The 26,604-nt window shown below is 35.7% G+C and overlaps 1 protein-coding gene across 43 annotated transcripts in view; it reads left to right on the top strand.

Annotated features, from left to right (window-relative positions):
• The first annotated feature begins 11,732 nt into the window (after positions 1-11,732).
• The window catches only part of LOC127731938 (uncharacterized), a 122,598-nt gene continuing 107,726 nt past the window's right edge, over positions 11,733-26,604 (top strand). For all 43 annotated transcript variants that reach the window (XM_052240866.1, XM_052240844.1, XM_052240837.1 and 40 more), the window contains exon 1: positions 11,733-11,868. The gene's annotated coding sequence lies outside the window, so the exon portion shown is untranslated. The remainder of the gene's footprint in view (positions 11,869-26,604) is intronic.

Here is a 26,604-nt window from a genome sequence, read left to right as displayed (position 1 = left end):
ACCAGACAATTAAGTGGTGGCCTGTTAATTCCAAATGGGTCCTTGATTCTGCTAGCACCAGACAATTAAGTGGTGGCCTGTTAATTCCAAATGGGTCCGTGATTCTGCTAGCAACAGTCAATTAAGTGGTGTCCTGTAGATTCCAGATTTGTCCTTGATTGCGCTAGCACCAGACAATTAAGAGGTGTCCTGTGAATTCCAAATTTGTGCTTGAGTCTGCTAGCAACAGACAATTTAGTGGTGTCCAGGTAAACCCCACAGCTCTTTCTCCTTGATAATGCTATACATTGCAACAGACAATTAAGTGGTATCCAGTAAGACCCCAAAGCTGATCAGTGATTCTGCCAGGCTACAAATAATTTGGTGGTGTCCAGTTAAACTCAAAAGCTCGTTCTCCTTGATTCTGCTATGCAACAGACAATTCAACTGTGTCAGTTGAAGCAAAAAGGTTGTCCTTGATACTGCTAGGCAACAGGCAATTATATTGTGTCAGTTGAACCAAAAAGGTTGTCCTTGATACTGTCAGGGAACAGGCAATTCTATTATGTCAGTTACACCAAAAAGGTTGTACTATATACTGCTAGGCAGAAGGCAATTCTATTGTGTCAGTTACAACTAAAAGGTGTCCTTGATACTGCTAGGCAACAGACAATTCTATTGTGTCAGTTGAACCAAAAAGGTTGTCCGTGATACTGCCAGGGAACAGGCAATTCAAATGTGTCAATTGAACCAAAAAGGTTGTCCTTGATACTGCTAGGAAACAGACAATTCAATTGTGTCAGTTGAACAAAAAAATGTTGTTCTTGATACTGCTAGGCAACAGACAATTCAATTGTGTCAGTTCAACCAGAAAGGTTGTCTTGATACTGCTAGGAAACAGACTATTTAATTGTGTCAATTGAACCAAAAAGGTTGTCCTTGATACTGCTAGGAAACAGACAATTCAATTGTGTCAGTTGAACAAAAAAATGTTGTTCTTGATACTGCTAGGCAACAGACAATTCAATTGTGTCAGTTCAACCAAAAAGGTTGTCTTGATACTGCTAGGAAACAGACTATTTAATTTTGTCAGTTGAACCAAAAAGGTTGTCCTTGATACTGCTAGACAACAGACAATTCAATTGTGTCAGTTGAACCAAAAAGGTCCTTGATACTGCTAGGCAACAGACAATTCTATTGTGTCAGTTGAACCAAAAAGGTTATCCTTGAACTTGTAACAGGAAACAGACAATTTCTGCGGACAACTCTATTGTGTCAGTTGAACCAACAAGGTTGTCCTTTATACTGCTAGGCAACAGACAATTCAATTGTGTCAACTGAACCAAAAAGGTCCTTGATACTGCTAGGCAACAGACAATTCAACTGTTTCAGTTGAACCAAAAAGGTTGACCTTGATACTGCTAGGCAACAAACAATTCAATTGTGTCAGATGAACCAAAAAGGTCCTTGATACTGCTAGGCAACAGACAATTCAACTGTGTCAGTTGAACCAAAAAGGTTGTCCTTGATACTGCTAGGCAACAGACAATTCAATTGTGTCAGTTCAACCAAAAAGGTTGTCTTGATACTGCTAGGAACAGACTATTCAATTGTGTTAGTTGAACCAAAAAGGTTTTCCTTGATACTGCTAGGAAACAGACAATTCAATTGTGTCAGTTGAACCAAAAAGGTTGTCCTTGATACTGTTAGGCAACATACAATTCAGTTGTGTCAGTTGAACCAAAAAGGTTGTCCTTGATACTGCCAGGCAACAGACAATTCAATTGTGTCAGTTCAACCAAAAAGGTTGTCTCGATACTGCTAGGAAACAGACTATTCAATTGTGTTAGTTGAACCAAAAAGGTTGTCCTTGATACTGCTAGGAAACAGACAATTCAATTATGTCAGTTGAACCAAAAAGGTTGTCCTTGATACTGATAGGCAACAGGCAATTATATTGTGTCAGTTGAACCAAAAAGGTTGTCCTTGATACTGCTAGGCAACAGACAATTCTATTGTTTCAGTTGAACCAAAAAGGTTGTCCTTGATACTGTTAGGCAACAGACAATTCAGTTGTGTCAGGTGAACTAAAAAGGATGTCCTTGATACTGCTAGGCAACAGACAATTCTATTGTGTCAGTTGAACCAAAAAGGTTGTCCTTGATACTGCTAAGCAACAGACAATTATATTGTGTCAGTTAAACTAAACAGGTTATCTTGATACTGTAACAGGCAACAAACAATTTCTGCAGACAATTCAATTGTGTCAGTTGAACCAAAAAGGTCCTTGTTACTGCTAGGCAACAGACAATTCAATTGTGTCAGTTGAACCAAAAAGGTTATCCTTGATACTGCTAGGCAACAGACAATTCTATTGTGTCGGATGAACCAAAAAGGTTGTCCTTGATACTGCTAGACAACAGACAATTCAATTGTGTCAGTTGAACCAAAAAGGTCCTTGATACTGCTAGGCAACAGACAATTCTATTGTGTCAGTTGAACCAAAAAGGTTATCCTTGATACTATAACAGGAAACCGACAATTCTATTGTGTCAGTTAAACCAAAAAGGTTGTCCTTTATACTGCAAGGCAACAGACAATTCAATTGTGTCAGTTGAACCAAAAAGGTCCTTGATACTGTAACAGGAAACAGACAATTCTTTGTGTCAGTTAAACCAAAAAGGTTGTCCTTTATACTGCTAGGCAACAGACAATTCAATTGTGTCAGCTGAAACAAAAAGGTCCTTGATACTGCTAGGCAATAGACAATTCAACTGTGTCAGTTGAACCAAAAAGGTTGTCCTTGATACTGATAGGCAACAGACAATTCAATTGTGTCAGATGAACCAAAAAGGTCCTTGATACTGCTAGGCAACAGACAATTCAATTGTGTCAGTTGAACCAAAAAGGTTGTCCTTGATACTGCCAGGCAACAGGCAATTCTATTGTGTCAGATAAAAAAACAGGTTATACTTGATACTGTAACAGGCAAAAGACAATTCATGACGTCCAGTTAAACACTAATGCTCGTTCTCTTTGATTCTGCGTTGCATCATATGATTTGGTGGTTTTGCAGTAAAACTCAAAGCTCGACATTGATTCTAACAGGCAATAGACAAATTGAAGGTATCCAGTAAAACCCAAAGTAACGTCCTGTTTGATTCTGCTTGGCAACTTTAAATAAAAACACAAATGTCAGCACACTTAATAATCAATAATTGTAAAATGATAAAAAGGTGCATTAATCTGATATGACAGTTGTTTTCCATTCGTTTGATATGTTTGAGCTTTTGATTTTGCCAATTGATAGGGGACTTTCTGTTCTGAACTTTCCCTTGAGTTAATTTTTTTTTATTCCCCCGCCGTAGCGGAGGGGGCATTAAGTTTAAACCTTGCCCGTCCGTCTGTCCGTCCGTACGTACGTACGTCCCAAAATTAGTTTCTGTTCCCTAACTTAAGTTTGCCTCAACCAATTGATATGAAACTTATACACAATGCTTATTACCACAAAATACAGATCAAGAGTGAATTTTGGTGGTATCACTTTAACTGTTCTAGAGTTATGCCCCTTTACAAAAGGAAAAAAATATTGAATTTTTCGTTTCCGTTCTCTAACTTAAGTTTGCCTCAACCAAATGTTATGAAACTTATACACAATACTAATCACTACAAAACTCCGATCAATTACAAATTTGGGTAGCGTCACCTTTACCGTTCTTCAGTTATGTCCCTTTATAACTTTATATGATATGCAAGCGGGGGCATCATCTGTGTCCATGGACACATTCCCCATTTATTTTTTTTTACTTTTTATAAAAATTGAAGTACAAAGATAATTATAATATTATACCTTATCGAAACCCTCAGGCAAAGTTGACCTTAGAAATACTTTTAGGTCTCCTAACAAGCTGTTGGAACAGGATATAACTTAATTTTACAGAGGGAGATACTATTAACCCTCTCGATGAACATACATTTGATATAATTTATGTAGAAGTATTTTAAGCTTAACTTAAACTTCTAAAGTAAAAAGAATTTCATATATAAATCATTTCTTTAAAAGTGACATTCACAAAAAAAAACCATAAATAAATATTTGCTATGAACATTGTATTTTATCAGTGAAACACACAGTTAAAGTATTTAATTCTGAATTTAGGTCAATTTTATCACAAGACACTCATTATGATGTTATCAGACTGTAAAGTTCGCCTTCAATGACATTTGATTTTTTTAAAAACCTGTCGAGTATCGGTGTTCTTTGTAAAACTAGCTTTTGAAGGACAAATTGTTTAATTGAAAAACACAAAATGCGTATGTTATCAACAGATGCAATACTACAAAGTAAAACATATCTTGTAATCCTATAATACTGTATAGAATGATACACATTATAATAAAATTATCTATTTTATTGTTCATGTCCGTTGATGAGTAATATACTTGTAACTCAAACAGTTCACAATTTAGAACATCAAACTGTCGTTAATATAAAACACTAGATTCTTTTTCTGCGTGTATTTAAGTATTTAAATCAGTCAATGTTTTTATTAATTTTCGTCTGTACGAATATGTTTAATTTGTTGTGTAAAATCAAACCTGCTATAAAGGTCGCCCCTATTAAGCAAAACCTGATTTGTATAGTCATCCGATTCTTGTCCCGTTGTAGTTATATACGTGCATGTTAACCTCAATTCAAAGGCCACCTTCTCATAAGGTCATGTTTATTGTAAGAGAAAAACAATACCTTATCACAACCCTCAGGCAAATGTGGAGGGGTAACTTGGGTAAATAAATGCAAAGTAGTGTACCGCTGTTCAATAGTCATAAATCGATTAAGCGAAAACAAATCCGGGCCAGAAACCAAAAACTAGGAAAACACATCAAGATCTTGGTATCGATTTCCATCAAATTTTCATTGATAATGTATAATAATTCATCAAAATTTGGATGGTGTGCCGCAATAATGGGAATGTTTTTTTCTCACCCATTCCCCTATATACTTAAAAAGGTTCATTACGGCTAATATTGTTTGCACGAGAGAATCCTTAGTTTTATTAATGGTTTTTTTCCCTGAAGCCTGACTGTAGGCGATACTCAACTTTAGTACAGAGTTATGGATGACAACTCAGGGAAGAAGATATTGTTGTAATTCATTGGGCGTACAGTACAAATCTGTTGACATTACTACATTCCTTACTTGTGTTGTAGTGTCAAGAGGAAATTATTGGAGTTTGTCATTGGGCTTACAGTACAAATCTGTTGACATTACTACATTCCTTACTTGTGTTGTAGTGTCAAGAGGAAAGTATTGGTGTTTGTCATTGGGCTTACAGTACAAATCTGTTCACATTACTTCATTTCTTACTTGTGTTGTAGTGTCAAGAGAAAAGTATTGGTGTTTGTCATTGGCTTACAGTACAAATCTGTTGACGTTACTTCATTTCTTACTTGTGTTGTAGTGTCAAGAGGAAAGTATTGGTGTATTTCATTGGGCTTACAGTACAAATCTGTTGACATTACTAAATTCCTTACTTGTGTTGTAGTGTCAAGAGGAAAGTATTGGTGTTTGTCATTGGGCTTGCAGTACAAATCTGTTGACATTACTTCATTTCTTACTTGTGTTGTAGTGTCAAGAGGAAAGTATTGGTGTTTGTCATTGGGCTTACAGTACAAATCTGTTGACATTACTACATTCCTTACTTGTCACAGTGTTGCAGTGTCAAGAGGAAAGTATTGGTGTTTGTCATTGGGCTTACAGTACAAATCTGTTGACATTACTTCATTTCTTACTTGTGTTGTAGTGTCAAGAGGAAAGTATTGGAGTTTGTCATTGGGCTTACAGTACAAATCTGATGACATTACTTCATTCCTTACTTGTGTAGTAGTATCAAGAGGAAAGTATTGGTGTTTGTCATTGGGCTTACAGTACAAATCTGTTGACATTTCTACATTCCTTACTTGTGTTGTAGTGTCAAGAGCAAATTATTGATGTTTTTCATTGGGCTTACAGTACAAATCTGTTGACATTACTTCATTTCTTACTTGTGTTGTAGTGTTAAGAGGAAAGTATTGGATTTTGTCATTGGGCTTACAGTACAAATCTGTTGACATTACTACATTCCTTACTTGTGTTGTAGTGTCAAGAGGAAAGTATTGGAGTTTGTTATTGGGCTTATTGTACAAATCTGTTGACATTACTACATTCCTTACTTGTGTTGTAGTGTCAAGAGGAAAGTATTGGTGTTTGTCATTGGGCTTACAGTACAAATCCGTTGACATTACTTCATTTCTTATTTGTGTTGTAGTGTCAAGAGGGAAGTATTGGAGTTTGTCATTGGGCTTACAGTACAAATCTGTTGACATAACTGCATTCCTTACTTGTGTTGTAGTGTCAAGAGAAAAATATTGGTGTTTGTCATTGAGCTTATAGTACAAATCCGTTGACATTACTTCATTTCTTATTTGTGTTTTAGTGTCAAGAGGAAAGTATTGGTGTTAGTCATTGGGCTTACAGTACAAATCTGTTGACATTACTACATTCCTTACTTGTGTTGTAGTGTCAAGAGGAAAGTATTGGTGTTTGTCATTGGGCTTACAGTACAAATCTGTTGACATTACTTCATTTCTTATTTGTGTTGTAGTGTCAAGAGGAAAGTATTGGTGTTTGTCATTGGGCTTACAGTACAAATCTGTTGACATTACTTCATTTCTCACTTGTGTTGTAGTGTCAAGAGGAAAGTATTGGAGTTTGTCATTGGGCTTACAGTACAAATCTGATGACATTACTTCATTCCTTACTTGTGTAGAAGTGTCAAGAGGAAAGTATTGGTGTTTGTCATTGGGCTTACAGTACAAATCTGTTGACATTTCTACATTTCTTACTTGTGTTGTAGTGTCAAGAGGAAATTATTGATGTTTGTCATTGGGCTTACAGTACAAATCTGTTGACATTTCTTCATTTCTTACTTGTTTTGTAGTGTCAAGAGGAAAGTATTGGAGTTTGTCATTGGGCTTACAGTACAAATCTGTTGACATTACTACATTCCTTACTTGTGTTGTAGTGTCAAGAGGAAAGTATTGGTGTTTGTCATTGGGCTTACAGTACAAATAAATAAATGCAAAAGTAGTGTACCGCTGTTCAATAGTCATAAATCGATTAAGCGAAAACAAATCCGGGCCAGAAACCAAAAACTAGGAAAACACATCAAGATCTTGGTATCGATTTCCATCAAATTTTCATTGATAATGTATAATAATTCATCAAAATTTGGATGGTGTGCCGCAATAATGGGAATGTTTTTTTCTCACCCATTCCCCTATATACTTAAAAATGTTCATTACGGCTAATATTGTTTGCACGAGAGAATCCTTAGTTTTATTAATGGTTTTTTTCCCTGAAGCCTGACTGTAGGCGATACTCAACTTTAGTACAGAGTTATGGATGACAACTCAGGGAAGAAGATATTGTTGAAATTCATTGGGCTTACAGTACAAATCTGTTGACATTACTACATTCCTTACTTGTGTTGTAGTGTCAAGAGGAAATTATTGGAGTTTGTCATTGGGCTTACAGTACAAATCTGTTGACATTACTACATTCCTTACTTGTGTTGTAGTGTCAAGAGGAAAGTATTGGTGTTTGTCATTGGGCTTACAGTACAAATCTGTTCAAACTACTTCATTTCTTACTTGTGTTGTAGTGTCAAGAGGAAAGTTTTGGTGTTTGTCATTGGCTTACAGTACAAATCTGTTGACATTACTTCATGTCTTACTTGTGTTGTAGTGTCAAGAGGAAAGTATTGGTGTATTTCATTGGGCTTTCAGTACAAATCTGTTGACATTACTAAATTCCTTACTTGTGTTGTAGTGTCAAGAGGAAAGTATTGGTGTTTGTCATTGGGCTTGCAGTACAAATCTGTTGACATTACTTCATTTCTAACTTGTGTTTTAGTGTCAAGAGGAAAGTATTGGTGTTTGTCATTGGGCTTACAGTACAAATCTGTTGACATTACTACATTCCTTACTTCTGTTGTAGTGTCAAGAGGAAAGTATTGGTGTTTTTCATTGGGCTTACAGTACAAATCTGTTGACATTACTTCATTTCTTACTTGTGTTGTAGTGTCAAGAGGAAAGTATTGGAGTTTGTCATTGGGCTTACAGTACAAATCTGATGACATTACTTCATTCCTTACTTGTGTAGTAGTATCAAGAGGAAAGTATTGGTGTTTTTCATTGGGCTTACAGTACAAATCTGTTGACATTTCTACATTCCTTACTTGTGTTGTAGTGTCAAGAGCAAATTATTGATGTTTTCATTGGGCTTACAGTACAAATCTGTTGACATTACTTCATTTCTTACTTGTGTTGTAGTGTCAAGAGGAAAGTATTGGAGTTTGTCATTGGGCTTACAGTACAAATCTGTTGACATTACTACATTCCTTACTTGTGTTGTAGTGTCAAGAGGAAAGTATTGGAGTTTGTCATTGGGCTTATTGTACAAATCTGTTGACATTACTACATTCCTTACTTGTGTTGAAGTGTCAAGAGGAAAGTATTGGTGTTTGTCATTGGGCTTACAGTACAAATCCGTTGACATTACTTCATTTCTTATTTGTGTTGTAGTGTCAAGAGGGAAGTATTGGAGTTTGTCATTGGGCTTACAGTACAAACCTGTTGACATAACTGCATTCCTTACTTGTGTTGTAGTGTCAAGAGAAAAGTATTGGTGTTTGTCATTGAGCTTACAGTACAAATCCGTTGACATTACTTCATTTCTTATTTGTGTTGTAGTGTCAAGAGGAAAGTATTGGTGTTAGTCATTGGGCTTACAGTACAAATCTGTTGACATTACTTCATTTCTAACTTGTGTTGTAGTGTCAAGAGGAAAGTATTGGAGTTAGTCATTGGGCTTACAGTAGAAATCTGATGACATTACTTCATTCCTTACTTGTGTAGTAGTGTCAAGAGGAAAGTATTGGAGTGTGTCATTGGGCTTACAGTACAAATCTGATGACATTACTTCATTCCTTACTTGTGTAGTAGTGTCAAGAGGAAAGTATTGGTGTTTGTCATTGGGCTTACAGTACAAATCTGTTGACATTTCTACATTTCTTACTTGTGTTGTAGTGTCAAGAGGAAATTATTGATGTTTGTCATTGGGCTTACAGTACAAATCTGTTGACATTACTACATTCCTTACTTGTGTTGTAGTGTCAAGGGGAAAGTATTGGTGTTTGTCATTGGGCTTACAGTACAAATCTGTTGACATTACTTCATTTCTTTCTTGTGTTGTAGTGTCAAGAGGAAAGTATTGGAGTTTTTCACTGGGCTTACAGTACAAATCTGTTGACATTACTTCATTTCTTCATTTCTTACTTGTTTTGTAGTGTCAAGAGGAAAGTATTGGTGTTTGTCATTGGGCTTACAGTACAAATCCGTTGACATTACTTCATTTCTTATTTGTGTTGTAGTGTCAAGAGGGAAGTATTGGAGTTTGTCATTGGGCTTACAGTACAAATCTGTTGACATAACTGCATTCCTTACTTGTGTTGTAGTGTCAAGAGAAAAGTATTGGTGTTTGTCATTGAGCTTACAGTACAAATCCGTTGACATTACTTCATTTCTTATTTGTGTTGTAGTGTCAAGAGGAAATTATTGGTGTTAGTCATTGGGCTTACAGTACAAATCTGTTGACATTACTACATTCCTTACTTGTGTTGTAGTGTCAAGAGGAAAGTATTGGTGTTTGTCATTGGGCTTACAGTACAAATCTGTTGACATTACTACATTCTTTACTTGTGTTGTAGTGTCAAGAGGAAAGTATTGGTGTTTGTCATTGGGCTTACAGTACAAATCCGTTGACATTACTTCATTTCTTATTTGTGTTGTAGTGTCAAGAGGAAAATATTGGTGTTTGTCATTGGGCTTACAGTACAAATCTCTTGACATTACTACATTCCTTACTTGTGTAGTAGTGTCAAGGGGAAAATATTGGTGTTTGTCATTGTGATTACAGTACAAATCTGTTGTCATTACTAAATTCCTAAATTGTGTAGTATGGTCAAGAGAAAGATATCAGTGTCTGTCACTGGGCTAACAGTACAAATATGTTAACATTACTCCGTTCCTCACTTGTGTAGTATGGTCAAGAGAAAGATATACGGGTCTGTCATTGGGATTACAGTACAAATCTGTTGACATTACTCAATCTTACTTGTGTAGTAGTGTCAAGAGGAAAATATTGGTGTTTGTCATTGTGCTTACAGCACAAATCGTTTGACATTACTCCGTTCCTCACTTGTGTAGTATGGTCAAGAGAAAGATATCAGTGTCTGTTATTGGGCTTACAGTACAAATCTGTTGACATTACTCCGTTCCTCACGTGTGTAGTATGGTCAAGAGAAAGATATCAGTGTCTGTCATTGGGCTTACAGTACAAATCTGTTGACATTACTCTGTTCCTCACTTGTGTAGTATGGTCAAGAGAAAGATATCAGTGTCTGTTATTGGGCTAACAGCACAAATCTGTTGACATTACTCCGTTCCTTACTTGTGTAGTAGTGTCAAGAGGAAAATATCAGTGTCTGTCATTGGGCTTACAGTACAAATCTGTTGACACGACTCAGTTCTTAACTTGTGTAGTATGGTCAAGAGAAAGATATCAGCGTCTGCAATTGGACTTACAGTACAAATCTGTTGACATTACTCAATCTTATTTGTGTAGTAGTTTCAAGAGGAAAATATTGGTGTTTGTCATTGTGCTTACAGTACAAATCTGTTGACATTACTAAGTTCCTTTCTTGTGTAGTATGGTCAAAAGAAAGATATCAGTGTCTGTCATTGGGCTTTCAATAAAAATCTGTTGACATTACTTGTGTAGTTATGTCAAAAGAATAATAATATTGGTGTATTTCATTACTACATTCTTTTCTTGTGTAGTAGTGTTGAGATATATCCTTTTGTTATTCACCGTTACAGATATAGGCAATGGGCAAAATTAAATATAAACTAATTCTTGAGTAAAATGTGCAGAATAAATGGCAAAAAAAAAAAGGAAAGAGAAAAATAGGGCAAAAAAGTTAAGAATAGAGAATAACAGGTTGCTAAAACATAAAGATCAAAGAATAATGGGTTGCTAAAACATAAAGAATAGAGAATAATGGAAAGCTAAAACATAAAGAACAGAGAATAATTGGTTGCTAAAACATAAAGAACAGAGAATAATGGGTTGCTAAAACATAAAGAACAGAGAATAATGGAAAGCTAAAACATAAAAAGAATAGAGAAAATGACCTAAAAAATTAAAGAATACAGAAATGAAGGACCCCCATCCAGATCCTCAATAACAGTTAGGTTTTTAATTTTCTTTTCGATACAACTTCAATTTACCCAATTTTCTTTGTTCTGTGCATTATTATGCCATGATTTTGTGCTTAACACTCTAGAATTTCACTTTGTAATAATTGTAAAGAGTGATACAAATTAATGCACGTGGCTTCCTGCCACTGCTTCCTCTATTTTTAACAACTGCTTCCCTCGAAATCTAAATAAAAAATAAGATGACTCAAATGTTTGCGTTATTTCGTAAAGGTTCGCGTTATAAGTAAACGCTAACATAGGAAGAAGCATAAAAAAGTTTGCATTGCGCTAATACTTTTTCGTACAAAACTCTATTAAAGTTGATCGTTTGTTATCGGTTCAATAAACATATATTGCATTGCATTGATTGGTATTGTATTACATACTAGATACCCGTATGTAGAAATGACTTGTCGACAATCGGTAATATTTATAAAGGAAACGAAAATGGAAATTCTTTTTAACCAAGACAGAGACATATAATACAAATGTATTATATGTCTCTGACCAAGAGGACTATTTTTAAAGGTAATTTTAGTTAGTTCTGTTGAATAATATTAATATGAAAGTTGTTTTCCGTTTGTTTGATGTGTTTGAGCTTTTGATTTTGCCATTTGATAAGGGACTTTACGATTTGAATTTTCCATGGAGCTCGGCATTTTTGTTATTTTACTTTTCATTATTCAGACAGTAATATTGGTATCGTAAAATCTATATTTGTGTGTTACATTAAATGACCTTCATGAGAAGAAAATAATATTGTAGATTTTCGTGAACATGGGCGTATCAAGGATGCATCTTATGTTGAAAAATGTGTTTTTAGCTCTTTTTTTTTAAAGTTTTGACAGCCTGCTTTTTAATCTACTCCTCCGTATCTTCCTCCCTTTATCAAAGTCCTGGATCTGCCACTGGTGAAAGATATCATATTTTACACGTATATATGTCCTCTTTGAGGACCTCATTCTGAAATGTAAGAAGACAACTTTTCAAGTAACTATTTTACCAAGTTATTTAATTCAATTCATAGTAAACCAAATAGAAAAGCTGGACTTCATAAAACAAACTTGCTAAGCCTTATAAGATGCACATATTTATTAGTTTAAAATAAACTTATAAACAAGTCTTACAGGTTTTTCAATCGTCTTTGTGTATCGCCCCGTAAATGACTTGATTAACTAGTGATAGCTATCAGTGCTCTTTCAATAGGTAGCTTACAAAGGTAAATCTATTTAAAGGTCCATCTAACGAGAATTAAACATAACTTCCTTATTCATTGTACACGCAAATGTATGTAATAGTTATACACCGAGGGATAGGTGTGTCTGGATAAGAAACCCCGTCGGCCGGAGGCCGGAGGGGTTTCTTATCCAGACACGCCGTATCCCGAGGTGTATAACTAACTTACACCCCATTCTAAACCCTATATTTGTTAACATTGATTATTAAATGAAAAAAAAAAACAAAACGAAAGACAATATTAAACCATGATTTATAAGAATTTTTTTTTTATTACATGAAACCCCACTAGTAACCTTTCTTTGGTTATCTTCGTTCAAACTTTGACAAGTGAGTATATTTTACAAATGTAAAGTTGTTTTGCATATTCCCGTTAAATCCATGTGCTTATGTGGATCAGCAGGTCAAGGTTGAGTGTTACGTGTATTCTTATTACAATCAAAAAATACATCATGCTCCTGGTATACAGTTAATTGTCAATATGGACGGGTATAAGACGGACGACATTTTGTGGCAAGCGTTGGATTTGGTAGAAGAGACTAAAGATAAAGGCAATATTATAACCCAAAGTACTTACCTGTATCAGTTTAATAAAGGTAATCATAACTGTATTTTCTATCTTACGATTTTATCAAAAACAACCCCCCCCCCCCCCCCCCCCCCTCTTCTCGAGAATAAACAAACATTCATATTCGAACATACTAAGGGATATGTGTATCTGCATTAGAAACCCGACTACCAGACACGCTCAACATACAATATTTAATATTGAGGAACTCCCTTTTGGGGGGGGGATCAGGGGCTGATCAAGCCGGGGGTTCCCAACTCAAGAGAAAAAGGGGGGTCCAACCATTCAAATGCATTGATCTTTTAAATAAAAGTCGGGTCCAATCCGCGGAACCCCCAAACCCCGGATCGGCCACTGGGTAAGGGGGGGGGGGGGGGGTACGGGAGTTAGAATCCCCATTTTTTTTAAAAGATCAATGCTTTAGAATAGAGACATATGGCTGGGATAAAAAAAATTACCTTCAAGCAAATTTAAGAGTATTTAAAGGATTATTTTTGAATTCCATATGGATGCTTAATTATTGGAATTTCCTAAAATGTGGTTTTTTTTTTAATATCATGAAACAATTTGTAGTGAACACTATTAGTTATTTCTTATGTTCGTGCTATTTAAAAAATAATCAATTTCTATTGTTACGAATAACAATGGACTTTGTTTGCGGGATGTAGAAGCAGGGGTTTCCAGAAACCCCGCTCGTCACACCCTGTGGTCAAAATCCATTGTTATTCGTTACAATAGATCTATTCAATTTACACTTGTTTCAGAAATAGAAACTATGAAGTATAACAATAGAACTGGGGTGTAACATTGATTATACCATTTGAATGATCCAGTCAGGTGGCCTAGACATAAATTATTTTCCTGAATGTGACCTACCGAATTAGACTTATTACCGGATTTGTACTTACATGAGCTACACGACGGGTGCCACATGTGGAGCAGGATCTGTTTATCCTTCCGGAGCACCTGAGATCAACCTCAGTTTTTATGGGGTTCGTGTTGCTCAGTCTTTAGTTTTCTATGTTTTTGTGTACTATTATTTGTCTGTTGGTCCATTCTTTTTTAGCCATGGCGTTGTCAGTTTGTTTTTGGCTTATGAGTTTGAATGTCCCTCTGGTATCTTTCGCCTCTGTTTTATTGATTTATTTCCTCTGCATGACAACACCTACACTTAAAACAACAATTAAAGCTTTAAGCACAAATCATTCGTCTTTTTCTGGGGTATAGTTAAACATTGTTTATTAAAAAAATATTTTAAAAAGTAAACAACATTGACATGACATAAAATGCTTAGTAAAGAGAAAATCAGCATCTATCTAGAGTACTATTTTTAGTAGCAGGCGCCTTCCGGAGTGTCATTGAACTTATAGACAGGACATTTTTTTTTTGCCCTCCTCCTTATTTCAAAATTATTTTTTGTTTTCTTTTAATTGTAATAATTTTTTTTGTGATTTTCTGTGTTATACTTCCATCAATTTACTACAAACAACGTTTGTTTACGATTTAGGGACTTATCATTTTTTACCTGGGGGGGGGGGGGGGGGGGTGGGGGGTGGTTGGGGTTGGTCATTTGAAGTGAATCATACAAAATTTCTTGATCCCCCCCATAATATTTCCCTATTTTTATTTGATCCCCCCCCTCCCCGTAAAAACATTTAAAAATTGTGATCCCCCCTCTATTATTAAACATGCCAAAATTTTAACATCCAAAACACGTATCATGTTATTTTACGAAAATATTGAAAATGAAATATTCTCAGTGTATTGAGTCCAAAAACACATTGGAGTGAAAATTGCCTTGCAATAGGGCTCTTCCATGAATATTAGTAGGTAGAGCAAGCCAGTGCTTTGAATAGCTTTTTCCGACTTTTTTTCTAATTTCCTATATTGGGCTATTAAGGAAACTTTATCCTAAGTAACTCTGTAAAAATATACATTAAAAAGTAAACTTTGAAACAGTAACAACACATTATTTACTTAGAGGGATCTATTATATGTCCCTCTCTTAAACGCTGCTTAAACTTAAATTTTTACGTAAGGCCTTATTGAAACCTCCATTGGGTCGCTAAACTTTTATATGGATAGTTCATGCTTACAGCTTGAACAATTCAATTACTCATTTATTGTCACATTTCATTCATAAATGTTTGATAGTAACCTCAAGATTTTGATTTATTAGCCTAAAAAGTACAAATTTTGAGGGAGTGAGAGGTATAAATGGACTCAAAGCGATCTTGTAATGAAACAAAAAGATACATTAGTGTTGTTCATCATCTCAGAATCATCTGTTGTATCAATATATTCAACTGTTTGTATGCAGATTAGATGAATATTTTAAAATCATTTATTGGGGAATTTATTGCTCTACACTATATTCTTCCATGATGCGGCGTGATTTGTATTTTTGGACAAAATTTTGCACAAATCGCTGTAGATTTCGTTTTAATTTAAACTTAATTTCTCTCAAACTATTAAGCTAATTATAACAAAACTTGGCAGTAATGCTTGTTAATTTAGTGATCGAAGTGAGTGAAATATAACGACTAAATTATTCGGATTATGAAGCACCTATGCATTTTATATGGGACAAAATGACACAAAATGGCAGCTTCAGATCCTACATCACTAAAGTCTTGTGCTGTCTTACTTAATTGTATATGAATGGTGTTAAAAATATATTTTGATTTATTTTTATTTTATTTCCGTTGAAGAATGTGAACTACTTATTTCGATGTGCAAAAAATATTGATCCCCCCACATTGAATTTATAAAAGAAATTGAACCCCCCTTTTCCACATACAGAAAAAAACTTGATCCCCCTGCATTTTGACCAGCCCCCCTCCCAGATAAAAGATGATAAGTCCCTTATATTACTATCAATTGCTAGTTTATTGTCGACAGCGGTCACTGATAACTTATTTGTATAAGTATTGCCGATTGACGACCAAATGTCAGATTTTTTTCTTCATTTTTTCTATGTGATCTTCATACTGCAAAGCAAATAATGTTTTAGAATGCAGCATTTTTTGTTTTCTTTCAAGAAAACTGTTCACATGATCACATTTAGTACTAGTGCATTGGACAATTCAGAGTCATTTAATATCTTAAAAGGGGTGGATGTTTTTTCCTGAGGGATATCAAAAGCCATTTCTTAGGCCCGATTGGCTCAAAATATATCTGAAGGGTGCCCATTTTTGTTTCTGATGGGTCTTTTGTTGTCTTAATATGTAAAATTGAGGAAATGCTGGCACAATATGGCATCTGAGGGGTTTAAAACAAAATTAAGCACATGAGATATTGAAATTTGCCTGAAATTTTTCTTAGGGGGTCTTTGACAAGGTATATTCCCCCCGGCTTTTCATATCTTAATTGGAACAGAGACATATAATACAATTATATTATATGTCTCTGATTGAAATGTCCCATTATGAAATTGTTTCTATGCAGCATTTTTAATTATTTGTTTACCATATAAGACTAGTCTAGACAAGACTGGAGCAGTCAATATACAAGACTCAGGGCGTGTCCAGGCGGCGTTATTTCAGAAAACGGAATATATCTACTACCGACGAGCGGAAACAGATCTTTTCGCTATTTCGGAATCTGCGACACTTGAATTATTGACGTAATACAACAATCACTTTTCCTTTGTGGCGTCAGACATTTTCTATTGTGACATCAATTTTTTTTTCGGGAATCAAAGGCTATGTGATGTCCAGTAATGACGGACAAAAAGCGATAAGGGAGGCCCCTCATGGGGGTGTCCAAGTAATCACATAATCACAAATTTTTTGTCGCAATATGAATCACATAATCAAAAACCCCATGAGGAGGCTCATATTTTATAAGGTGTATTTAGAGCGGAATTTTTTGTTAACGTTTTTATAATCATATAAATCGTGAGAACAATGAGAAACTGTTTTGACGATCAAAGTGTAGCGTACGCCCTCTACGTACCCCTGGATCAACCAGTACGACTGCAACTAAACTGGTCCGCCGTTCCATCTATAGCTTCGCACCGAAGGGGTCAGTGTAGCGATAAGTGAACACAACAGGGGTCCAGTTTAGACTGCAACCTGACTGTCTTACTTTAAAAAAATCCTATCAGAAAAATTTCCGGAAACAAGTCCTGAAACGAGTTGTATATTATGCCAAGTAGATATTAGTTTCCCGCCGCCTGTCAAAGTATGTTTCCTGTAACGATTGTGAAAGAAATGGTAAGAATAGACGGTTTTTGTCAAACATACTCAAAGATATCTCAGCTGGTGCAGTGGTGGTCCTAGTTCCAAACAACAGTAAATTATACACATGCAATACTAAATAGTCATAGTTTACAAGCAGTGGCGGATCCACTGGTACTGACTGACTATAAAGAGGGGGTCCGCTTCCAGTCATACTCCAGTGATTCCCTAAATAACCAAGTTTTTCCCCCAAATCCACCTCTAACTAGTATATCATTGACTACCCAATAAGGTCTTGCACGTGACGGTCGGTACAGAGACAGTTCACAAATTGCACAGAGTAGGGGAAAATCGCCTAATTGCGGACAGCACCGATATGCGGACGGAAAACGAATATCTCACTTTTCAATAAAATTATGAAAAATTTAAATAAAATAGATATAAGAAATAATGGTGTTTTGTTTGCTATTGAATCTCTATTTTGTTGAAATAAGGTTATCATGTCTATTGCTAACGATTTACTTTTGTGTCATGTGATTGAAATTGCATGCTATAAATAGTATGTCAACAAGTTTGAAAACCGGGAAATTTTGAAAAAGGTCCAAAATCAGCGTGTCACGTTGAATACCAGAGCTCCAGATAAGCTGCGTATTTGCGTGATCACGCAATAAAAATAATTAAAAACCCAATGCAATTGACCATTGCAGCGTTCTAAAACCCAATACATTCAAAAGAAAACCCTATTATATGCCAAACCATGAGTTCTTTACGCTTTTATTCGCTATCGTTTGCGTTATTTACCCTTATCTTTTACATAGTCGTGCGTAAATCTATTTTTATAATATTTATAATTGGAAATGTCCTTTCGCACGTGTTGATGAAAACATTTCGATCTTCTCTGCGTTTATCCAATTAGGGTTTGTCAAGTTGTTATAATCTTTTCGAATTGCTCGGGTTTTATCATAACACACAATGAATTAAAACGAAAGTAAATGTCCGGTAAAAGTATTGAATGGTTTCAGCTTCTTTTTGATAGCTGAGGGATTACTATGATGATAACAAGACTCAGCTAGTGTTTTTATGAAGAGTCCATCGAAAGCACGGGTGTGTTTGCATGCCTTTACGAGAACATTGTTAGAACAAACACGGGGTTTCGTCAATAAACTCAGCATGCTCAGTTGGAACAATGTAAGGCCAAATTAATTATGACATCATATGTAGCTGGAAAGCATCGGAACCAAAAGTTCTAATAACAATTATAAGGAAAAACTTAACCCAGATTTATTTAAATTAAAATAAACAAAAACATTCAAGTATAATTGAATATATATTATTTTGTCATTTTAGTAGACCGAATTATCTGTCGTTCAAAAGCTTTTTTTTTTTATGGTGCTTTTGTGACAAAACAGATAATTCGGTCTATTATTTTAGTTGATGAGTGAACACACATATCCGTTTTTACGTCAATGTAGCTTGGTCCTTTCTTTGGTTTTGGTCTAATTGTATGCTTAAGATAGTTGTCTAATTGGCAAGTGCAGTGAAATATTGTCATTTAATTAATTGATGTTGCCGGATTATTTGTAAATTTAAAATGAATCATTAAACCACCCTATCATGAACCTGGTCAAGGTTTTTGGGGGTATGTCTTCAATCTGGGAACTACTTTTTTTTAAGTAGTTCTGGCAATTAGGTGGTAGGAGTGGCAACACTATCTTACAGCACCTTATGTTCACATATAATATTACAAAAAAATCTAAACACGTAGCTATACCTACTCCAACTAAACTGTAGGGTGATCATATGTGATCTAGAAAGGTAATTAGTTACTGCCCAACTAGTGACACCAGCTGCAGTTTATATAAGTTGTGAGAAATTACAAAACTGGCAGAACGGTTAAAACCAGACACAAATTTAACCTACAATTGCTCGTCAGTGTATAAACCAAATAAAACAGCTATCGCATATACAAAGAAAGAAACATATTTAAGATGGATGAACATCTCGGTTTGATAAAATGCGATTATAAAATGTCTAAATATTCAATATTGTGTTGATGAAAAAACCCAATACATTAAGGGGCTTGGTGGTGAAAAACCCAATTTGATATTTGCTTGAGGGGTGAATTGGAATTGATGATGCAATTAAAAAACTTTATCACTCAATTACATTAAAAAATGGTGGGTAAAAACCCCAATTTGTGAATTCTTATCTGGAGCTCTGGAATACACAGTTGTTCATGTAAGAATGGCAATTTATGTGTTGAAAAGCAATAGGCATGCATTGCGTATTTTATGCAAGGAAACATTTCTTTTAATTATTTTTACTGATTTGTCTAAATTTTGATTGTAAAATAGGAATAAGCAAGTGTCCGCATTTTCACCACCAGAAATAAATATGGTAGCCGAAATGCGGACACAAAATATTTTGAACAACTAACACGTGCAGTGGTGCATATGTCAATACCATGATGACGGAAATAAACAAAACTCTCTTATAATCTAGCATTATTAGTTTCAATCCGATACATTTATATCAATAAAGTGTTGATTTGGGTTTATTTGTTTTGTTTTCATTTTGCATATTACGAACATAATCATGATAATGCGTTTACAAGTCTGATTTCGACTCCAGTTGGCAACTTGCACACATCTTCAATAGGTCAAAAACTGAAAACGTCATCCCCGGGATGGCAAGACAATCTATTTCTCTTTCTTTACAGAATGTCTACATGTTTAGCATGTTTAGGACTTTTTTGCGAAATGTACAGAAAACAATCGCCCGAATGAAATGTCTTGTAGACGAGTGGCTATTTGACAATGATGTTATTGGCTATTTATTTATGAAACTAATACATGTAATACGTTTATCAAAACATGAATATGTATCAACACTACTATGCGAAATTATTGAAAGTGATAAGGAAAATGAATTCAGCAGCATTGTGTTTAAATTTATTGCTAGAAAATCAAGTAGAAGAGGTTAAGAGTTGGACATTCTTACTGCGGAAGAGGCAGATGAACTTATTGATATCACGAATATTCTTTTGAAATAAATGTTTTTATAAAACTTTTCAAAACATGAGAGAAATAATGTAACCAATACATTGGTTTTAAAGACCTCTTTAGACTTTTGTGAACGTCCAACAGTAACGACTTTGAGCATCCAGTCGTCTGTCTTTCTGTTTATCCATCCATCTGTGACAAATCGAAAAAAACAAACGAGGGCCCTCATGGGGAGGAACCAGTAATAGCATAATCACCAAATTTTTGCCAACATAATCATATAATGATTAAATATTTGCTTTGGTAATCAAAAACTTATTTTCTTTAGTTATCAAATAATCATAAACTAAAAGCTTTGTAATATTACGTTGTAATACTTGCTAAAAAATAAAAATGCCTACCTACCCCACCTAAATTTTTTGGACATGTTACCCGAACCAACCAATTTTTTAGCTCACCTGGCCCGAAGGGCCAAGTGAGCTTTTCTCATCACTTGTCGTCCGTCGTCGTTAGCTTTTTACAAAAATCTTCTCCTCTGAACCCACTGGGCCAAATTTAACCAAACTTGGCCACAATCATCATTAGGGTATCTAGTTTAAAAAATGTGTCCGAGGACCCTGCCAACTAACCAAGATGGCCGCCATGGCTAAAAATAGAACATAGGGGTAAAATGTAGATTTTGGCTTATATCTCTGAAACCAAAGCATTTAGAGTAAATCTGACAGGATAAAACTGATTATCAGGTCAAGATCTATCTGCCCTGAAATTTTCAGACAAATCTGACAACCTGTTTGTGGGTTGCTGCCCCTGAATTGGTAATTTTAAGGAAATTTTGCAGTTTTTGGTTATTATCTTGAATATTATTATAGATAGAGATAAACTGTAAACAGCAATAATGTTCAGCAAAGTAAGATCTACAAATAAGTTGTTTTGACCAAAATTGTCAGTCGACCCCTTTAGGAGTTATTGCCCTTAATAGTCAATTTTAACAATTTTTCGTAAATTTTTGTAATCTTTTACAAAAATCTTCTTCTCTGAAACTACTGAGACAAATTTAACCATACTTGGCCATAATCATTATTAGGGTATCTAGTTTAAAAAATTTGTCCGATGACCCCGCCTTCCAACCATCATGGCCGACTTGGTTAAAAATAGAACATAGGGGTAAAATGCAGTTTTTGGTTTATATCTCTGAAACTAAAGCATTTAGAGCAAATCTGACAGGTGGCAAAAATGTTCATCAGGTTTAGATTTATCTGCCTTGAAATTTTCAGACGAATCTGACAACCCGTTGTTGGGTTGCTGCCCCTGAGTTAGTAATTTTACTAAAATTTTGCAGTATTTTGTTATTATCTTAGATATCATTATAATATCTAATATCTAATACTATTAATTATGATTTTAACCTTATTTTACATGATTTCCAAAGCATCAGTAAATACAGGTGAGCAACACAGGCTCTTGAGAGCCTCTAGTTTTTTTACTCAAAACTACTGTACATGTCCTGCCCTTTTTTTTTAAATTTCATCCTAGCCCCCCCCCCCCCCCATAAAAATCAAATGGTAGCTCCCTAAAGAAAAAGTTCAAAATGGCCTATTTTTTACCAGGTGAGCGATTGAGGCTCACGAGAGGCTCTTGTTATTTTGTTGATATATCTTCCCATCGTATTCAGGTGTTGCTACACTACACATGCTCATTTTTTCACTTTTGTACACAATTATTTCCTTCATTTTGTGTTGCAGAATATACATGTTCATCCAGTCTTGCAAAAGCTATTTATTCTCAGCTCTTATAGGCCAGGATAATCATTTTGAAAATCCTTCTCCCCTTCTTCCTTGCCCCACCCCCCAAAAAAATGAAATGATTGTCCCCTAATACCAATGAGACAATTATTCACCAGAAGCCAAATAGTGTAGATTTTATATCAACAGAAAGTCATCATACGGCCTCCAACAATGAGCTAAACTCTTATCCCTTTTGTGATTCTGTGTCTAGAGCGATTTTGTTAATTGGCTACCCTCAGATAATCATTCCGTACACAGAATCTGAAATGGGATTTAGTGTAAAACCCATACCACAAGCTATAAAAGTCAGACATAAGAAAATGTAAAACAATTCACATGAGAAAACCCAACATCATGATTTATTGTTTTACAGTAAAACCCATACCACAAGCTATAAAAGTCAGACATAAGAAAATGTAAAACAATTCACATGAGAAAACCCAACATCATGATTTATTGTTTTACAGTAAAACCCATACCACAAGCTATAAAAGACAGACATAAGAAAATGTAAAACAATTCACATGAGAAAACCCAACATCATGATTTATTGTTTTACAGTAAAACCCATTCCACAAGCTATAAAAGACAGACATAAGAAAATGTAAAACAATTCACATGAGAAAACCCAACATCATGATTTATTGTTTTACAGTAAAACCCATTCCACAAGCTATAAAAGACAGACATAAGAAAATGTAAAACAATTCACATGAGAAAACCCAACATCATGATTTATTGTTTTACAGTAAAACCCGTACCACAAGCTATAAAAGACAGACATAAGAAAATGTAAAACAATTCACATGAGAAAACCCAACATCATGATTTATTGTTTTACAGTAAAACCCGTACCACAAGCTATAAAAGTCAGACATAAGAAATTGTAAAACAATTCACATGAGAAAACCCAACATCATGATTTATTGTTTTACAGTAAAACCCGTACCACAAGCTATAAAAGTCAGACATAAGAAGATGTAAAACAATTCACATGAGAAAACCCAACATCATGATTTATTGTTTTACAGTAAAACCCGTACCACAAGCTATAAAAGCCAGACATAAGAAATTGTAAAACAATTCACATGAGAAAACCCAACATCATGATTTATTGTTTTTTATGAGTTTAAACAGATTAGAGATAGTCTGGCTATTAACATTAGAGTGACATGACACAAAATGACTCCCAGTAGAGCTGGTCTGATTTGATTTGATTTGATTTTTTGGTGTTTTAACACCACTTTTAAGCACCGCTTTTGTGCTATTTCCTGGCAGCCAGTTTTTATTGGTGGAGGGAGCCGGAGTGCCCGAGAAAACCACCGACCTTCGATAGGAAAACTGACAATCCTAGTCAATTAGGATTGGAGTCGAGTGCACCCGCACGAGCGGGGTTCGAACTCACAACCTCAGTGTTGACTGGCTAGTCATGCTAGTGATTACAGTAGTAACTACTTAGACCATTCGGCCACCGAGTCTGGCTATTAACATTAGAGTGACATGACCAGAATGACTCCCAGTAGAGATAGCCTGGCTATTAACGTTAGAGTGACATAACCAGAATGGCTCCCAGTAGAGATAGTCTGGCTAATAAGGTTAGAGTGACATGACAGGAATGACTCCCAGTAGAGATAGTCTGACTATTAAAGTTAGAGTGACATAACCAGAATGAGGCCCAGTAGAGATAGTCTGGATATAAAGTTAAGAGTGACATAACCAGAATGACTCCCAGTAGAGATAGTCTGGCTACTAACTTTAGAATGACATGACAGGAATGACTCCCAGTAGAGATAGTCTGACTATTAACGTTAGAGTGACATGACAGGAATGACTCCCAGTAGAGATAGTCTGACTATTAACATTAGAGTGACATGACAGGAATGACTCCCAGTAGAGATAGTCTGGCTATAAATGTTAGAGTGACATGACCAGAATGACTCCCAGTAGAGATAGTCTGGCAATTAACGTTAGAGTGACATGACCAGAATGACTCCCAGTAGAGATAGTCTGGCTATTAATGTTAGAGTGACATGACCAGAATGACTCGCAGTAAAGATAGTCTGGCTATTAATGCTAGAGTGACATGACAGGAATGACTCCCAGTAGAGATAGTCTGACTATTAACGTTAGAGTGACATGACAGAAATGACTCCCAGTAGAGATAGTCTGGCAATTAACTTTAAAGTGACATGACCAGAATGACTCCCAGTAGAGATAGTCTGGCTATTAACATTAGAGTGACATGACCAGAATGACTCCCAGTAGAGATAGTCTGGCTATTAACATTAGAGTGACATGACCAGAATGACTCCCAGTAGAGATAGTCTGACTATTATCATTAGAGTGACATGACCAGAATGACTCCCAGTAGAGATAGTCTGGCTATTAACATTAGAGTGACATGACCATGCAGACTCCCAGTAGAGATAGTCTGACTATTAACATTAGAGTGACATAACCATGATGACTCCCAGTAGAGAACGTCTGGCTATTAACATTAGAGTGACATGACAGGAATGACTCCCATTAGAGATAGTCTGGCTATTAACATTAGAGTGACATAACCAGAATGACTCCCAGTAGAGAAAGTCTGACTATTAACGTTAGAGTGACATGACAGGAATGACTCCCAGTAGAGATAGTCTGACTATTAACATTAGAGTGACATGACCAGAATGACTCCCAGTAGAGATAGTCTGGCTATTAAAATAAGAGTGACATGACCAGAATGACTCCCAGTAGAGATAGTCTGACTATTATCATTAGAGTGACATGACCAGAATGACTCCCAGTAGAGATAGTCTGGCTATTAACATTAGAGTGACATGACCATGCAGACTCCCAGTAGAGATAGTCTGACTATTAACATTAGAGTGACATAACCATGATGACTCCCAGTAGAGAAAGTCTGGCTATTAACATTAGAGTGACATGACAGGAATGACTCCCATTAGAGATAGTCTGGCTATTAACATTAGAGTGACATAACCAGAATGACTCCCAGTAGAGATAGTCTGACTATTAACGTTAGAGTGACATGACAGGAATGACTCCCAGTAGAGATAGTCTGACTATTAACATTAGAGTGACATGACCAGAATGACTCCCAGTAGAGATAGACTGGCTATTAACATTAGAGTGACATGACCAGAATGACTCCCAGTAGAGATAGTCTGACTATTATCATTAGAGTGACATGACCAGAATGACTCCCAGTAGAGATAGTCTGGCTATTAACATTAGAGTGACATAACCAGAATGACTCCCAGTAGAGATAGTCTGACTATTAACGTTAGAGTGACATGACAGGAATGACTCCCAGTAGAGATAGTCTGACTATTAACATTAGAGTGACATAACCATGATGACTCCCAGAAGAGAAAGTCTGGCTATTAACATTAGAGTGACATGACAGGAATGACTCCCATTAGAGATAGTCTGGCTATTAACATTAGAGTGACATAACCAGAATGACTCCCAGTAGAGATAGTCTGACTATTAACGTTAGAGTGACATGACAGGAATGACTCCCAGTAGAGATAGTCTGACTATTAACATTAGAGTGACATAACCATGATGACTCCCAGTAGAGAAAGTCTGGCTATTAACATTAGAGTGACATGACAGGAATGACTCCCATTAGAGATAGTCTGGCTATTAACATTAGAGTGACATAACCAGAATGACTCCCAGTAGAGATAGTCTGGCTAATAACATTAGAGTGACATAACCAGAATTACTCCCAGTAGAGATAGTCTGACTATTTACATTAGAGTGACATGACAGGAATGACTCCCATTAGAGATAGTCTGGCTATTGACATTAGAGTGACATAACCAGAATGACTCCCAGTAGAGATAGTCTGGCTATTAACATTAGAGTGACATGACAGGAATGACTCCCAGTAGAGATAGTCTGGCTATTAACATTAGAGTGACATAACAAGAATGACTCCCAGTAGAGATAGTCTGGCTAATAACGTTAGAGTGACATGACAGGAATGACTTCCAGTAGAGATAGTCTGGCTATTAACGTTAGAGTGACATAACCAGAATGACTCCCAGTAGAGATAGTCTGGCTATTAACATTAGAGTGACATGACCAAAATGACTCCCAGTAGAGATAGTCTGACTATTAACGTTAGAGTGACATAACCAGAATGACTCCCAGTAGAGATAGTCTTGCTATTAATGTTATAGTGACACTACCAAAATGACTCCCAGTAGAGATAGTCTGACTATTAACATTTAAAGAGTGACATGACCAGAATGACTCCCAGTAGAGATAGTCTGGCTATTAACATTAGAGTGACATGACCAGAATGACTCCCAGTAGAGATAGTCTGACTATTAACATTTATAGAGTGACATGACCAGAATGACTCCCAGTAGAGATAGTCTGACTATTAACTTTAGAGTGACATGACCAGAATGACTCCCAGTAGAGATAGTCTGACTATTAACATTTATAGAGTGACATGACCAGAATGACTC

Source organism: Mytilus californianus, unplaced genomic scaffold (genome assembly GCF_021869535.1).
Source record: "Mytilus californianus isolate M0D057914Y unplaced genomic scaffold, xbMytCali1.0.p SCAF_21, whole genome shotgun sequence".
Taxonomy (NCBI): domain Eukaryota; kingdom Metazoa; phylum Mollusca; class Bivalvia; order Mytilida; family Mytilidae; genus Mytilus; species Mytilus californianus.
Note: the sequence above shows the minus strand (reverse complement) of the source record. Positions and strands in the feature narration are given on the sequence as shown.